At 49.6% G+C, this 17,697-nt stretch overlaps 2 protein-coding genes across 2 annotated transcripts in view; one reads left to right on the top strand and one right to left on the bottom strand.

Annotated features, from left to right (window-relative positions):
• Positions 1-17,697, top strand: part of SRSF6 (serine and arginine rich splicing factor 6) — a 71,898-nt gene that overhangs the window by 28,919 nt on the left and 25,282 nt on the right. The window lies entirely within an intron of this gene.
• LOC144888698 (uncharacterized) overlaps positions 6,247-17,697 on the bottom strand; it is a 240,192-nt gene continuing 228,741 nt past the window's right edge. The window contains exon 2 of the mRNA XM_078767667.1: positions 6,247-6,261. The gene's annotated coding sequence lies outside the window, so the exon portion shown is untranslated. The remainder of the gene's footprint in view (positions 6,262-17,697) is intronic.

The raw sequence follows: 17,697 nt of genomic DNA, 5'->3' as shown, positions 1-17,697 counted from the left end.
TCTTTTTGGGAGACATTGTGAGAGTGTGAGATTTGTCAGGCTTGAAAGACATGTTCCACTTTGCCCAGTTTGGGATTTTTTCCGGGTCTGCAGAGAGTGAGTAGCCTGCAGACTGCCGATCTGAGCAATGGGGTATGGAACGGCAGATAGTGGAGTCATCAGCAAAGAGATTGAGAGGATTTTCCAGAGAGTCGGAGAGATCATTGATGAAGACCAGAAATAGCCACAGGGCCCAGAACACTGCCTTGAGGAACTCCAGCCTGAACAGGAAGGGGAGATGCGAGAATTCCATTCAGGGCCACATGTTGACGGCGACCAGAGAGGAAGGAAGTCGGCAAGCCATGCGTGGAGGTTATCATGGATACCATATGAGCAGAGTTTGGTGAGCATGGCGGGGTGCCAGACCGTATCGAAGGCACGAGATATGTCAAAGTAGACAGCTCTGATTTCCTGTTTGGTATTGAGGACCTCCAACCATTGTTGAGACCATAGAAGCAGCATGTCCAGAGTGGAGTGATCTGGTCTGAACACAAATTAATGATCCAAGATCGACGTTGGAGAAGACGAAGGATTGGATGTCAGAAGCGATGATAGATTCCTTGACCTTGCTGATTTTTGGGAGCAGGCTGATTGGTGTGTAGTTGCAAGGATATGTTTTTGCACCTTTTTTGTGTGTAGTGGTAATGTTGGCTGTTTTCCAAGCAGATGGCAGTTGACCTTGAGCAAGAGAGAGGGTGAGATAGAGTGGCAGAGCAGGATATTAGGATCCGTGGGCAAATGCCATCTGGTCCAGTTGCAGAATCAGTCGAGGTTTGACAGAAACTTCTCCAACTTGTCGGGAGAGAAGGACACAGAGTAGTGGAGCAGCTGGGTTTGACTGGGTAAGGTGGTGGGTACAGAGAGAGATGGGTTTGGGACACAAGATTTGGAGGCAAACACAGTGTTGAGGCATTCAGCTTTTTCACATGCAGTATCAGCTGTTGGGCAGTTTGAGGTAATGGAGGTAATGGAGGGAGAGCAACAACAACAACAACAACAACAGTCATTTGAAGGCCATTTTCCCAGCAAGAGCGGGGGTTAGCCTTGCGGGCCCCATGACAATCATGGTTCCCTTTTTGAGGCAATGTTTTTATGGCCGGATGCACTTCCTGATGCCAACCCTTTGAGTCGCCTCTTAGGACACGCAGGGATACGGTGTACCTATTCTAAACCGGGGTACACACCGGTAATGGAGGGAGAACAAACACCATAAACAGATTTGACAGTACGCCACCAGGATTTGGAGGAGGGAGACAGGTTTGAGAATTCAGTCTTGGGAGTAGAGAGATATTGTTTCCTGGCTCTCCTGAGGGTAGACACACTTGTTCCGAGCTTTGTGAAAGGAATGGAGATTGCAACCCGTTGGATTAGCCTTCCAGGAGGTGAAGGCTAGTTGTTTCAGGGCAACTGCCTCACCACAAGATTCAGTGTACCATTATATATATACTAGCGGGGTCACCCGTGGGAATCCCACGGGCATGGATGTGTGTGACATTTCGACATATTGAGTTAGATGCTGCACATTCATTTTTACAAAATGGTTACTGGCAAGTCATCAGATCCAGAAATGGTGTGATGAACAACAATTTATTTATTTCACATAATATGTGACTCCTCACCCCTCACTCCTCTCAACCTGACACTCTCCTGTCTCCACCTGACACTCTCCTGTCTCCACCTGACACTCTCCTGTCTCCACCTGACACTCTCCTGTCTCCACCTGACACTCTCCTGTCTCCACCTGACACTCTCCTGTCTCCACCTGACACTCTCCTGTCTCCACCTGACACTCTCCTGTCTCCACCTGACACTCTCCTGTCTCCACCTGACACTCTCCTGTCTCCACCTGACACTCTCCTGTCTCCACCTGACACTCTCCTGTCTCCACCTGACACTCTCCTCTCTCCACCAAGCACTCCTCTCCTCTCCAATCCCTCACATTCCTCTCCTTTCCAATCCCTCACATCTCCAATCCCTCACACACCTCTCCTCTCCAATCCCTCACATGCCTCTCCAATCGCGCCCCACACTCCTCTCCAATCGCGCCTCACACTCCTCTCCAATCGCGCCTCACACTCCTCTCCAATCGCGCCTCACACTCCTCTCCAATCGCGCCTCACACTCCTCTCCAATCGCGCCTCACACTCCTCTCCAATCGCGCCTCACACTCCCCTCCAATCACTCCTCTCCAATCGCGCCTCACACTCCTCTCCAATCGCGCCTCACACTCCTCTCCAAGCGCGCCTCACACTCCTCTCCAAGCACGCCTCACACTCCTCTCCAAGCGCGCCTCACACTCCTCTCCAGCCCGTCGGAATCGGAAATCGGCCCGTCTTGCTTTCGTGCTTGCGCGTAAATAAATTGTGTTCATTACACCATTTCTGGATCCCTGGTGTTGGGCTAGCGGCTAGGGTGCCGGCTTAGGATCCTAGGATCCTGGGTTCGAATCCCGGTCAATCGCTGAATTAACGCCAGGGGGGTTGACTCAGCCTGTCATCCTTCCGAGGTCGGCAAATTGAGTACCAGTTCACTAGTAATTCCCTGCTTGTCGTTAAAGGCGGCAAAAAGGGTTGGCGTCAGGAAGGGCATCCGGCCGTAAAACATTGCTTCAAAAAGGGGACCGAAAAACAACAACAACCACAGTTCCCAAAAAAGGCCAACCCCCGCTTGCGGGGAAAAATGGCCTCTAAAGGTGGTTTTTACACCATTTCTGGATCTGATGACTTGCCAGTAACCATTTTGTAAAAATGAATGTGCAGCATCTAACTCAATATGTCGATGTCACACACATCCATGCCCGTGGGATTCCCACGGGTGACCCCGCAAGTTTGCATTGACGTTCGTCGATGGACTCGTTCGCCCGTCTCATTCGTTTTCTTGCTACATCCTGTTCAAGTCTGCGTTCTTCATCGATCGTCTCATTCATTTTGGAAATAGAAGTTTCCACGCAGCGCATGAATTGTCATGATCCTCAAGAGGAATTTGTCTCTTAATCATCAAATGATAAATGGCAAGTAAATTCTATTGTGGAAAATTAAAGATTTCAAATAAACCTATTTAAAGTGTATGCGCACATAACTAATTTTAAAAAACGAAGAAATATCTCTCGGTAATTTCCTGAAACATATTTTACTTCCGGATAATAATGTTGAATGAAATAAAAACGAAGAAATATATGTCGGCATCATTGTTGACGTTTTTGTGATGACTGTCATCAAACGAAAAAGTAATATATCTTAACGGAAAAGCAAAAGCGAATTTTTAATATATATCGACACGTTGCCGTCGGTGTCATGTTGGGCGGTGTATGATACACCATGACGCGATTTTTAAAAATATATCTCTGCATTTTCCCGCGTGTGTGGAATGTCAATTATTGCTGACACCGAGTCTAAAACCATCGATAAAAATGAAATCATATGGTGAGTTAGATTGGAGATAAAGGCGTGAGAGAGACTCAATGGCCTTGAAGTTACAGGCGTTTGAGAATTCATTTCGTTCTGTAAAGGGCAACTTTCATCGGATTTTCTTCCCGTTTTTTTTCAACCGAGTCTAAAACTATGTTAGCGACTGTGAAAAATGAAATGATATATCGAATTTGATTTGAAATAAAACTGGGAGAGAGAGCAAGACACCACGGGGGCCTAAAAAACAGGCCTCAAAGCTATGCGAGTTAATAAAATGGTGGATATTTGTTTATAATTATATGAAGCCTCTCCCAGAATGGGTGGAGCTATGGGTGGAGCTACTCTGCAAACCGAGTAAGCCACACCCCGGACAGACACCCAACAGATAGACAGACAGAATCATCTACGGCTATTATAATATATATATATATATATATATATATATATATATATATATATATATATATATATATATATATATATATATATACGGCATTTAATATGGAATATTTTTTTTGTGGGGGTGAACATACTTTTCAAGATGACTTAGAACCAAAAGTTCAGTGGAATTATGTTGAAATTATTCTAGATTTTGTTAATGTGACCTTTAAAAGAAACAAAAACCACATTTGACATTTCGAAACAAATAAATTGATCCTTGAAAGTGATGTCAACTGATATCGAACTCAATTCATGGACAGCACTGTGTTAAACTTCTGTACGTTTTCCAGAAGTATCTCTTTATTTTGCACATTAGCCAAAAAAAATTTTTGAACAAAAGTTAAATTACCACTGGGATTACGGACAGTAAAATTACAGTTCAGTACTTCGTGTAACCCCCACAAGCATTCAAGAGAGCACGTACACGTTGAGGCATGCTGTTCACGAGATTTGCCAAGGTTTGGACAGGAATAGCTTGCCATGCAGTGACAATAGCTTGCTGCAATTCACGCACAGAGGTCGGCTGCTGGTCCAAGTGATCGATTTGACGCGTTAATTCTGCCCACAAGTTCTCTATCGGATTCATATCCGGGGACATGGCAGGCCACTCCATATGCTCTACACCACGGTCAGCAAGAAAGTGTTGGATCATGCGAGCACAATGAGGCCATGCATTGTCATCTTGGAAGACAAAGTTTCCTCGAAAGGCTGCACAAGCAAATGGAAGCAATGTTTCTTCCAGAATGGCCCTGTACTTGAATTGGTTCAGGTTTCCATTCAGAACAACCAGGTCAGTTTTGCCCCCTGCATGAAAAGCAGCCCAAGCGGTCATCCCACCACCTCCAGCTTGGACTCTTGGCACGATACAATCTTTGTTGTCGGCTTCATGCACTTGTCTGCGCACTCAGACGCGGCCATCTTGACGATAGACCAGAAATCTAGACTCGCCACTGAAGATCATGTGATTCCAGTGTCCTGGCTGCCATTGACGGTGCTCTCTGGCCCACTGCAATCGGCGCTGGCTGTGTTGTCTGGTTAGGAGTGGCTTTCTCAGGGGACGCCTGGCACGATAGCCTGCTTGAACCAGTCGTTGGTTGACTAGCCTTCTGGATGGATACAGGCACATTTGTCAGTTGCTGCCACTCAGCCCTCAGCCGATTAGCTGATTTGGTACAGCCATTGCGGACTAACCGGTGCAGCTGGCAATCATCCCTCCTTGTGGTTTTGCGGGGACGTCCTGGCCTCGGTATTGGAGTAGGGACACCCCTCTGAGCATTTCGTTTCAGGATCTTTGACACCTAACCTTGAGTGATGCCATACTGCCGAGGAATAGCATGCTGTTTCATGCCGTAATTTCGTAAATCCACCACTCCATGACAAACAGCATTGTCGAGTTGGCGGACCATCTCCAGAGGAAGCGGCAATAACTTTTGGAGATGTGCAGCAGTTGTTTTCCACTAATACAGAATGCAACAACCCTTGTATACCCGACTGTGAAGCCAATCATCAAATGCACCTGTCCGTACATTTTGCCACGCCACCTGTGATATAATCCTGTTGTTGAATTCTTGCTGCGACAGACAATCAGTGACATGGTTCTTTTAACAAATAAATCACCAAAGTGTAAAAGAAACTCACCAGATTGATACACTGAGTTGAGAAAGTAAACCCAAGTCAAGGAAAAAAAAAATTCCATATTAAATGCCAAGTCTGTGTATATATGTATATATATATATATGTATATCTATATATGTATATATATGTATATATATGTATATCTATATATGTATATATATGTATATATATGTATATATGTATATATATGTATATATGTATATACATACATATATATACATATATATATATATACATACATACATACATACATACAGTCGTCCCTCGCTATATCGCGGTTCACTTTTCGCGGCTTCGGTACATCGCGGGTTTTTCTCGCTAGTATATGTAAAATTATATCGCGGATTTTTCGCTATATTGCGGGATTTTGCGGTATAACACCATCACTCCCTCATACACTGCTCCATCCACCTGTTCAGTTGCACACCTGTGCAATCACACCTGTTCCTCACACAGTTTTCACAATACACTTCCCATCCTCAAACACACGGCATCAGCTCATCTAACTACTCCCCTCTGAAACTTGCGCTTCCCAGTCGTCCCTTTAAACTATTGCGCTCCCTCGTCATTATCATCCACACTAATCTACCTGCGTCCCCACTACAGGTGTCATTGTCACTACCTAATCTTAACGTTACCTAATGTCAATCTCTAGGGCCCGACACACGATATATCCTAACCCTCCCGGGCTAGTTTTCACTGCCATCAACCCCATAAACTAGTGCTCCTTTGCCCCCCTCTGTGAGGGATGACAGAGTTGCCATCCCACCACATCGGGGATGTTCCACTACCAATTTTGCTCACCAAATTTCAGCCAATCAAAAATTTGCCAATCACCCTACCAATCCTCTGCCAATCATCACTCTGCCAATCCTTTGCCAATCATCAAATTTTGTTTTTCTAATTTCGGGTCCAAAACACTAACCTCATCACCCGTCTACTTACTAGATCCTCTCGGTGCGCCAATTCACTTCTAAAGCTCGGCTTCGTACAGCCGAGCAATGAATGCGGGTTCTTTGGTGCCGGCGGCTGGATGCATCCGGCACTCGGTGCAGGGAAGGACGCTTACCTGGGCCGAGGTCCCACGCACCACCTCGGCACGGAGCCATCCCATGGCCCGATCTCGACCTGCCGGAACGCCTCAACAAAAGGGGGTCGCCATGACGACCCTTCCTATCGGGCTGCCCGCTCCGCCTAGTGGAGCACGGACGCGGCCGTTCAAAGCGAGGCCCAGCGTGGATCGCGTACGGCGGTTCTTTCGAAACCGCCGTGGTTCGGATCCCCGCTGGTCCTCGCGGCACGCGAAGCTGCCCGACGTGCACCGAGGGCCCGATTCGGCTAAATGTCGTTCTAACCGCTAACCCTGTTACCATCGATGCCTCACCTGCATGCTTACACCCCGCAGCCCGTTCCTTGCTCATACATCCAGCTGTTCCCATGCTCCTCGTCATTGCACCTTCCCTTACACACCCAGGTACACTCATTCCGCTCACAGACTTGGTCACACACCTGACCACCGAACACCTTTGCACACACTCGTCGTTCGCACACCTCACCAACACACCTCTTCGCGCCCCCTCCTCGGTCACCTCCTCTGTGACAATCACAGGTGTGCTCTCACTTGCACACCCAACCACGTGCCTCACGACCAACTCAAGTGTGCATTCCCACACACGCTCTACCATTCCAGGTGTGCTTCCTTCCATTCCAGGTGTACATCCTCTCTCACCTGTCACAACCAACTCACGCTCCGTGTCACTCTTACCACTTTTACCACCACTCTTGACAATGCACTCACCCTTACTCTCGACAGCGCACTCTTTCCTCACGCACCTGTCCGTTACACACCTTTCTCGCGCACCCTCTTGCGCACACTCTCCCGTTACATCCTCTGTAACACTCACCACAGGCGTGCATTCTCCCTTACTCTCGACCGCGCACTCTTTCCTCATGCACCCGTCCGTTACACACCTTTCTCGCGCACACTCTCCCGTTACACCCTCTGTAACACTCACCACAGGCGTGCATTCTCCCTTTCTCTTGACCGCACTCTTTCCCCATGCACCTGTCCGTTACACACCTTTCTCACGCACCCTCTTCCGTTACATCCTCTGTAACACTCCTCACTACGCGCTTCCATGTGCTCCCTCGCACACGCGCTACGACCGACTCACTCTCGACAGCACCCTCACTCCTCGGCGCGCACTTTTTCCTCACACACCCCAGAGTCGGACATTCTCGCACACCTCCTCTTTCCACACACTCCGGACCAGTCACGCACCTCACCATTGGTCCCTCACGAACACCCGGGTCTAAATCAACCCCCAAGCCGACTGAAGCTCCCCTCACATCATATACATTTCCTCGCATATCGCCACTCACCTCGGTACCTCGTCGTCGCACCTCCTCTGCCACCTGCAAACTCTTTATTTGGTTAGTGAGCACATAATCATGATTTGAACACAGACCTTGCACATACTCCATCACTTCCTCCTTTATCTCCCTCTTAGTTTCTGTCTGTCCCTTCTTAATTTCACTCACCTCTTCTTCCACTTCCTCTAATTTTTGCTTCACCTCTTTTATTTCCCGGTACGTCTCCTCAAGTTCATCCTCTAAGGCTATCTTGACCGTCTCTATGTGCGTCCTCACCTGCCGGTCCTTCGTCTCCATTACCTCCATTACCTCTGTCACCTCGTCCATCCTCATTGTCAGTCCCTCACGTACCATCTGACATTGCCTCTGTGTCGCTATCAAGTCCTTTTTTATGTCGTTTTGTGTCGCTTTTAAACCTCCTAGTTCCTTTGAACCTGCTCCGTTAGTTCTTTTTGTCCCTCCGTCAGCTGTTCCACCTCCTCCGTCAGGTCCTCTATGCCCCCTTGTAACTTTGCCGTTCCATTTCTCACCTCTTTCTCTATACGCTTTTCACCTCACTTTACCTCCTCGCGTACCCCCGAGACCTCCTCACTTACACCTCATCGTATCTCCTTTTTCATCTCCTCCCTCTCTTTTGTAGATGCCACTCTCATCTGTCCCAATTCATCCCTCTGAGCATCCAATTTGGTTTCTACCCCGAATTTCACCTCCTCGATCTGCTCTCCCATTTGTTTAATTTCTCGGGCGGATTGCTCCCCTATCTCCCGCAATTTGCCTTCCATCCTATTTTCTAACCCCATTAACCCATTTTTCACCCCCTCTATCTGATTCTCCTGGGCAGCCATTCTATTTTCCACCCCCGTTAACCCATTCTTTACCTCTTTTATCCCATTGTCTAACCCCTCAAATTTGTCGTCTAACTTCCCAAATTTCTTGTCTAATCCCTTAGAATTATTGTCTAACCCCTCCCCGGTACCCCTAGCTTCATCCCTCATTACCCCCAATTGCTCACTCTGAGCCCTCGCTTCGCTCCTCATTACCCCCAATTGCTCATTCTGAGCCTCCATTCGGTTCCCCAATTCATCCCTCATTCGCTCACTATCAGCCCTCATTCTGTTTTCCATTCGTTCCATACTGTCGTTTTTTTTCTGCATTTCCACCATGAATTGGGCCATGAAGGCTTGCATTTGGGCCGCGCTCATTGGTTCCGCGGCCGTGGCCCCCTCAACCACGTGCGCGAGAGCGCCATTTTGTGCGCCTGATACCCCCTCAACCACATCCTCCATATACATTTCCCCGAGGTCCTGGGTCGATTCTACCCCGTCTATCTGTCTCTCTCCCACCGGCATCCCGTCGCCTTGACCAGCCATGGCGCGATTTCAAAATTCGGGTTTTTTAAAAACAAAAGCAAATTTCGGCTACTCCAAATTTTGACCAAATTTTTTTTTCTAGCTGTTTTAAAAATTTGGTTCGGGCCTCGTATCTCACTCCCCGACACCAATTGTTACGGTACGCGGTTAAGGATGGTATGTTTGCTGAGCGGAGGCTCCGTGGCCGAACAGTTGTTCCCCGACTAAACCCGATTCACCCAAACGTTGGCCGTATCGCGCCACAGATATTCAATGGGGAAAAGACTAAGACGACGAATGCAAAGAGGAAGAAGAAGAAGAAGACGTACAGAAGAGTAACGGGGTTTATTATTATTTACACACACATAAGCAAAAAGAGCAGTCACGGGTATTTACAGCGGACATGAAAAAGCAGGTAACACAGTGCAAATTACTAGCTTATACTGACTTAATTACCTACCCAGGACAGAACAAACAAAACAAACTCACGTACGCAAATGGATGGAAGGGTAGGAATCGTTTGGAGGGATGAGCAGGTGGGATCACAGGGCACAGCGAGCAGGTCCACTCCGGGCGGGAGGCGAGGAGCCGGCAGCTCCTTGTATTCGGCTTTACAGCGCACGCCGGCAGCTCCTTGTATTCGGCTTTACAGCGCACGCCGGCAGGGTCACTCGCTGCCCCGTCAGGGCTTCACGCGGCTGGTTGAAACGGGGCTGGTTGAAGCGGCTCTTTGTCAAAGGCTTTTCGTATCTCTCACGCAACTCCGGTGCAACTCTGAACTCTCTCCCGGTGGACTGCCAACCCTCCTACGCACTTGGACTCATCTGCCGTATCCCTCGTGTAGCTTGTCCCAGCGATCGTCGCACCCTTCTCTCATACCTTCAGCGCGGGTCTGACACGCCCTCCTCGGTTTTGGTACCGCCCTTCCCCCCTGTGCTCTGTTTCGTGACCTTGTATGGTAATCCCACGGGCTTGTCTCCTTATTTGGGCATGGGGCTGAACAGCCCCGCCCTTCGTGGCACGCCCTGGGCTTGCCTCTCCCGGGCGACCCCGCCCCTCCTGTTCAAACAGAGCACGGAGCACATATTCACTATAGCAGCGAAATGAGAGGGCGTGCACCCCACGCTTGTGAACTGCTTTACCCGCAGATGGAGAGTTTGGCTGGGAAATGGAAGTATTGAAGGGGAGCTATTCTTAATTGATTCGGTGCAATGGAGTATTATTCTAATGGAAGACAAGGCCTTACTCTAAAACACATAATAAGATATAAGCTACTGAACAAGGGTTTTATCGTGTCCTTCAATGTGGTGTTTCATGGAATAACTACCGGGACGCCCTTTTTACCTTTACACAACTCTGGAGGCAGGAGGGGCCATATTCAACAATGTTCATCACCATTTCCAATATAATACAACACAATCAAAAAAATGCAATCCTCATATCCGCAACAATATATATATATATATTGTTACGGAACCCAACGTCGGCCTATGGTTCCCCTTTGAGGGGGGATTAGTCCCTTCGTTTGTCACTGACCGACGGGGTCCCTGAAGCTGCACCGCGACCTCCGGAAAGGCCGGTGAGCAGCTTCGTTCGCGACCGCGGATAAGATGGTAATTTGCCGAGCGGATGGCAGCCGCGGCCCGAACCGTTAACAAAGACTAGACCTGATTCTGAACGTTGGCCAAATCGTGCCACAGGTATTCAATTGGGAAAAGACAAAGACGACGGATGTGAAGAAGAAGAAGACAAGAGGTAGGAAATACGAATAGGATTTATTACTATTTACAACCAAAAGAAACCAAGGAGAAGGAAGGATAATAAAATAAAGGCAGAAAGAGGGACGGACCAGAAGGACACAGTGAAACTTAGCTTACCTATGCAGTCTTAATTAATACCCAGGACAGAAAAAACAAAGACGGACTCACACGAATGGGGAATTTGCAGGCAGGAATGGAAGGACTGGAATGGTTTGGGACGGCAGAGAAGGGGAGGAAGGCACGGAGCTGGCTGGAGCTTGATCCCGCACGGGACGTCGGGCTGGACCTCGACGGCCACCGATGCCACCGCAATCTGGCTCCCGCGGGGTAACGGATCGAAGCTGCCTGGTGGAGCCCACGCTGCCTGGTGGAGTCAACGCTGCTTGTGGAGCCAAAGCTGCTGGTGGAGCCAAAACTGCTGGTGGAGCCAAAACTGCTGGTGGAGCCAAAACTGCTGGTGGAGCCAAACTGCTGGTGGAGCCAAAGCTGCTTCTCTGGCTCACCTCAGGACGCGTCTCCCTTCTTTCTCCGAGGGCTCGTCTCGACTCATCCGCCGTCTCTGGCGCAACTCTCGGTGGGGGCTGATGCAACGGGTTTTATAACCCCGCCCTCTTGAGCCATACCCACTCATTCTTGGTTGGTCGTAGGGGCTTCTTGGCTCCACCTCTTGATGATGGTGTGCGCGCCACGCCCTTCTTCTCCGAGTTGGAGCACATGGGCAATGGCGGCGAATGCAGTTGGCAATAGAGGCTTTGGGAATGAGAATGAAAGGGGATCTATCTATTTGAATTCGGTGCAATGGAGTATTAATTAATGGAAGACAAAGCCTTAACCTAATACACAGAATAAGGAAATAACTACCAACAAGCAGGAAATCTATGATTGGCTAACGTGATTGTATATGACCTAATTAAGGGACGCCCTTTTGACCTTTATACACAACTGGAGGAAGGATGGTGATATTTTACAATGTACTACACAATAAAAAAAACACAATTCTCATATCCACAACACTGCACCCTCCTCCTCTTAGGCACGTCCCGGGCCTATTACCTTTACTTTTAGTGTGGCACGTAGGTGTAGTTCCCTCTACATTTAACCTGACCCTGAGTGTGACAGTTTTAAAACACAAATAAATATGTCCCGCTGCTCCATTGCACCCTGCCTAACAGATTTACGCCCACAGCTAACTGAATTGCGGAATTGTCTTCAAACTAAAACACTTATGGTGGGGGCGCATTATTTACAACGGCGCTATTTTTATTTACAATGGCAACCCAGGACCTGTGATTGTTCTTTTGGGGGGGAGGCAGTCTGCTCAGCATCGACGCACCATGAAGCACCCAAAAACGCACCAAAAACACCATCAAGCACCAATCGGTGCACAGTCACCACAGTTCAATAATAAAAATAACCAAACAAACCCTGCTGGTGGTCTCTTGCTCTTCGGCTCCCTCTGCTGGCTAGTGTCGTTTTCCAGTTGTTGTCATCTTTGCTGGCGGCCTATTTGGACATAAAACTTGCACAAAACGTATCCGTTTTTATTTATTTATAGCCCACAGGGCCGACTACGTGTGGTTCACCTGTATGGCATAGGTGCCCTGTGACCAAGGTCCGCCAGCAAAATCTCGGGCCTTCATGGCCGGTTCCAGCAGAGGGGCCATGCCCCAACCCATGGGGTCCATCAGTGGTGCTCAGCCACAGCCATGTGGTCCATAAGGTGGTGCATATATGCAGACAGCTGTGGTTGCGAGAGTTTCGGGTGCACAATGGCGGACTCCCGCACGCTCCCCTCGGCGCCCAGTGGCGCACAGTCCTCGTGTGGGAGACAAGGGGGTGGGGGGGGGGGGGGGGAAAGACAGGTGAGCGAGGGGTAAGGTCACAAAGGTACACATCGATAAAAGCAATGCAAGGCGAGGTGCGTATGGAGACGGAGCGGAGAAAAGATCGTCCCTAGCGTACGTTACCCCCCCTGTCACCTACTCTACCCTTGCCCTCACCCCATATTTACAACAATCTACACATTTACAAATTCGTCACTACTGTCACGTCTTCCCCATATTTCCCCTATGCCAAATTCGTCACCACAATCCCTCTAACCAAAATTTGCCATCACCAACTCATCATCAATCCTCATAAGGAGGGAGAGATGGAACACGAAGCACAATGTCACACCCACGTCATGATGCGTCTCACATTCCAAACATTTGCACAATCAAAATAACAAAAACAACCTGGTATGGTGCGGAGGTACGTCATCTCAGGTGAGTGGATGCAGATGGTGCGAGGAGATCTCCATCCTAACTACCTTCTAAATGACTTTAACACACTTTACACCACTACCTGGGGTCTCTCCCTGCCAATCCATTGGCCACTTACACTATGGGTTCTAAAAACCAATTCCCATTGACCAAACTGTGGTGCTTCTCAATTTGGGGTCTCACTCCCCCGATTCATCTCCCGGTGCCCTTGCACAATTTCTGGGCTGTGACGTGTAGTTCTCCCAGCAGGTCTACCCACCTGCACACCTCCACCACTGCAGTTGCCACCCGAGCTTACCTAGCTCCTCACCCTAACCTATCTAATTGGGGAAGGCCCCTCCTGGCTCTGTCACCCCTCGGTGCCCTCTGGCACTGGGCTACCCGGGTCCGTCCTCCGGATCCTCGGGCCCCATCCACAACAACTCTACCGGCTCCCAGAGCCCACCTGCGGCCTCACCTGGCCGACATCCTCACAGTGGTGGAGTGCCCAAACCAACTACACACACTAACAGGCTACACGCCCAGCCATTTCCACAACACTAATGCACCCATCCAATCACCATTCTTCCACCCGCAGCACAGATGCCAATATCCAACCACAATTTACCTGTACCCTCTACCTAACACTTACACTACCCGCCCCGGGTATTCGTGATGGGGGTCCATCCTTCCCCCATTCACACCTTCGCACCATCCACTCCACTCCACAATTTCCACCATACTCACTCCACGACCATCCATTCCAATACTCCATATATTCCACACTACCATTTATTCCATACACCTGTTCCTCATACCTGTTGTTGCACACCTGTGCACACACCTGGTGCCACCTGCACCCTCCTCCTCTTCCTGGACCATTCGGTCAATACAACATTCATCACTATCACTATCACTCTCACTCATACACTGCTCCATCCACCTGTTCAGTTGCACACCTGTGCAATCACACCTGTTCAATCACACCTGTTCAATCCTCAAACACACGGCATCATCTCATCTAACTACTCCCCTCTGAAACTTGCGCTTCCCAGTCGCCCCTTTAAACTATTGCGCTCCCACGTCATTATCATCCACACTAATCTACCTGCGTCCCCACTACAGGTGTCGTTGTCACTACCTAACCTTAACGTCACCTAAGGTCATCTCTCTAGATCCCTACACACGATATATCCTAACCCTCCCGGGCTAGTTTTCACTGCCATCAACCCCATAAACTAGTGCTCCTTTGCCCTCCTTTGTGAGGGATGGTGGATTGGCCATCCCATCACATGGGGCATCTCTTACTATAAATTTTGCTCGTCCAATTTCAACAAATCAAAAATTTGCCAATCACTCTACCAATCCTCTGCCAATCATTACTCTGCCAATCCTTTGCCAATCATCAAATTTTGTTTTTTTTCTAATTTCGGGGCCAAAACACTATTCTCGTCATCAGTCTACTCACTAATGCCTCTCGGTGCGCCAATTCACTTCCACAGCCCGGCTTCGTAAAGCCGAGCAATGAATGCGGGTTGTTTGGTGCCGGCGGCTGGATGCGTCCGGCACTCGGTGCAGGGAAGGACGCTTACCCGGGCCGAGATCCCACGCACCACCTCGGCACGGAGCCATCCCATGGCCCGATCTCGACCTGCCGGAATGCCTCAACAAAAAGGGGTCGCCATGACGACCCTTCCTATTGGGCTGCCCGCTCCGCCTAGTGGAGCACGGATGCGGCCGTTCAAAGCGATGCCCAGCGTGGATCGCGTACGGCGGTCCTTTCGAACCCGCCGTGGTTCGGATCCCCGCTGGTCCTCGCGGCACGCAAAGCTGCCCGACGCGCACCGAGGGCCCGATTCGGCTAAATGTCGTTCTAACCGCTAACCCGGTTACCATCGATGCCTCACCTGCATGCTTACACCCCGCAGCCCGTTCCTTGCTCAGACATCCAGCTGTTCCCATGCTCCTCGTCATTGCACCTTCTCTTACACACCCAGGTACACTCAGTCCGCTCACAGACTTGGTCACACACCTGACCACCGAACACCTTGGCACACATTCGTTGTTCGCACACCTCACCAACACACCTCTTCGCGCCCCCTCCTCGGTCACCTCCTCTGTGACAACCACAGGTGTGCTCTCACTCGCACACCCAACCACGTGTCTCACTACCAATTCCAGCGTGCATTCCCACACACGCTCTACCATTCCCAGGTGTGCTTCCTTCCATTCCAGGTGTACTTCCTCTCTCACCTGTCACAACCAACTCACGCTCCGTGTCACTCTCACTACTTCCACCACCACTCTTGACAGCGCACTCACCCTTACTCTCGACAGCGCACTCTTTCCTCATGCACCTGTCCGTTACACACCTTTCTCGCGCACACTCTCCCGTTACATCCTCTGTAACACTCACCACAGGTGTGCATTCTTTCTTACTTTTGACAGCGCACTCTTTCCCCATGCACCCGTCCGTTACACACCTTTCTCGCGCATCCTCTTGCGCACACTCTCCCGTTACTTCCTCTGTAACACTCACCACATGCGTGCATTCTCCCTTACTCTCAACTGCGCACTCTTTCCTCATGCACCCGTCCGTTACACACCTTTCTCGCACATCCTCTTGCGCACACTCTCTCGTTACTTCCTCTGTAACACTCACCACACCGCGCTTCCATGTGCTCCCTCGCACACGCGCTACGACCGACTCACTCTTGACGGCACACTCACTCCTTGGCGCGCACTTTTTCCTCTCACACCCCAGAGTCGGACATTCTCGCACACCTCCTCTTTCGCACACCAGACCTGTCGCACACTTCACCAACGGCCTCTCACGAACACCCGGGTCCAAAGCAACCCCCAAGCCGACTGAAGCTCCCCTCACATCATCTACATTTCCACGTATATCGCCACTCACCTTGGCACCTCGTCTCCTCACCTCCTTCGCCACCTGCAAACTCTTTATTTGGTTAGTGAGCACACCATCACGATTTGAGCACCGACCTTGTACATATTCCATCACCTCCTCCTGTATTTCTCTTTTAGTTTCTGTCCGTCTCTTCTTAATTTCACTCACCTCTTCTTCCACTTCCTCTAATTTTTGCTTCACCTCTTTTATTTCCCGGTGCGTCTCGTCCAGTTCGTCCTCTAAGGCTATCTTGACCGTCTCTATGTGCGTCCTCACCTGCCGGTCCTTCGTCTCCATTATCTCTGTCACCTCATCCAACCTCGTTGTCAGTCCCTCACGTACCATCTGACATTGCCTCTGTGTCGCTATTAAGTCGTCCTTGATGTCTCTTTGTGTCGCTTTTAACCCTCCTAGTACCGCAGTGTTCCTTTGAACCTGCTCCACTAACTCTTTTTGTCCCGCGTCAGCTGTTCCACCTCCTCCGTCAGGTCCTCTATTCCCCCCTGTAACCTTGCCGTCCCATTTCTCACCTCTTTCTCTATACGCTTTTCACCTCGCTTTACCTCCTCGCGTACCCCCGAGACCTCCTCACTTACACCTCGTCGTATCTCCTCTTTCATCTCCTCCCTCTCTTTTGTAGATGCTGCCCTCATCTGTCCCAATTCATCCCTCTGAGCATCCAATTTGGTTTCTACCCCGATTTTTACCTCCTCTATCTGCTCTCCCATTTGTTTAATTTCTCGGGCGGATTGCTCCCCTATCTCCCGCAATTTGCCTTCCATCCTATTTTCTAACCCCATTAACCCATTTTTCACCCCCTCTATCTGATTCTCCTGGGCAGCCATTCTATTTTCCACCCCCGTTAACCCATTCTTTACCTCTTTTATTCCGTTGTCTAACCCCTCAAATTTCTTGTCTAATCCTTCAAATTTCTTGTCTAATCCCTCACCGGTACTCCTCGCTTCATCCCTCATTACCCCCAATTGCTCACTCTGAGCCCTCGCTTCGTCCCTCATTGCCCCCATCATTCTTCTTTCCATTTTCTCACTATCAGCCCTCCTTCTGTCTTCCATTTGTTCCATACTGTCGTTTTTTTTCTGCATTTCCACCATGAATTGGGCCATGAAGGCTTGCATTTGGACCGCGCTCATTGGTTCCGCGGCCGTGGCCCCCTCAACCACGTGCGCGAGAGCGCCATTTTGTGCGCCTGATACCCCCTCAACCACATTCTCCATATACATTTCCCCGAGGTCCTGGGTCGATTCCACCCCGTCTATCTCTCCCACCGGCATCCCGTCGCCTTGACCAGCCATGGCGCGATTTCAAAATTCGGGTTTTGCTTTAAAACAACACAAATTTCCAGCAGCTCCAAATTTTGACCAATTTTTTTTCTAGATGTTTTTAAAAATTTGGTTCGGGCCTCGAATCTCACTCCCTGACACCAATTGTTACGGTTCGCGGTTAAGGATGTTATATTTGCCGAGCGGAGGCTCCGCGACCGAACAGTTGTTCCCCGACTCACCCGATTCACCCAGACGTTGGCCG

This window comes from Myxine glutinosa, chromosome 13 (genome assembly GCF_964187855.1).
Source record: "Myxine glutinosa chromosome 13, kmMyxGlut1.1, whole genome shotgun sequence".
Classification (NCBI taxonomy): domain Eukaryota; kingdom Metazoa; phylum Chordata; class Myxini; order Myxiniformes; family Myxinidae; genus Myxine; species Myxine glutinosa.
The sequence above is the reverse complement of the archived record's forward strand: the minus strand, read 5'-3'. Positions and strand labels throughout refer to the sequence as shown.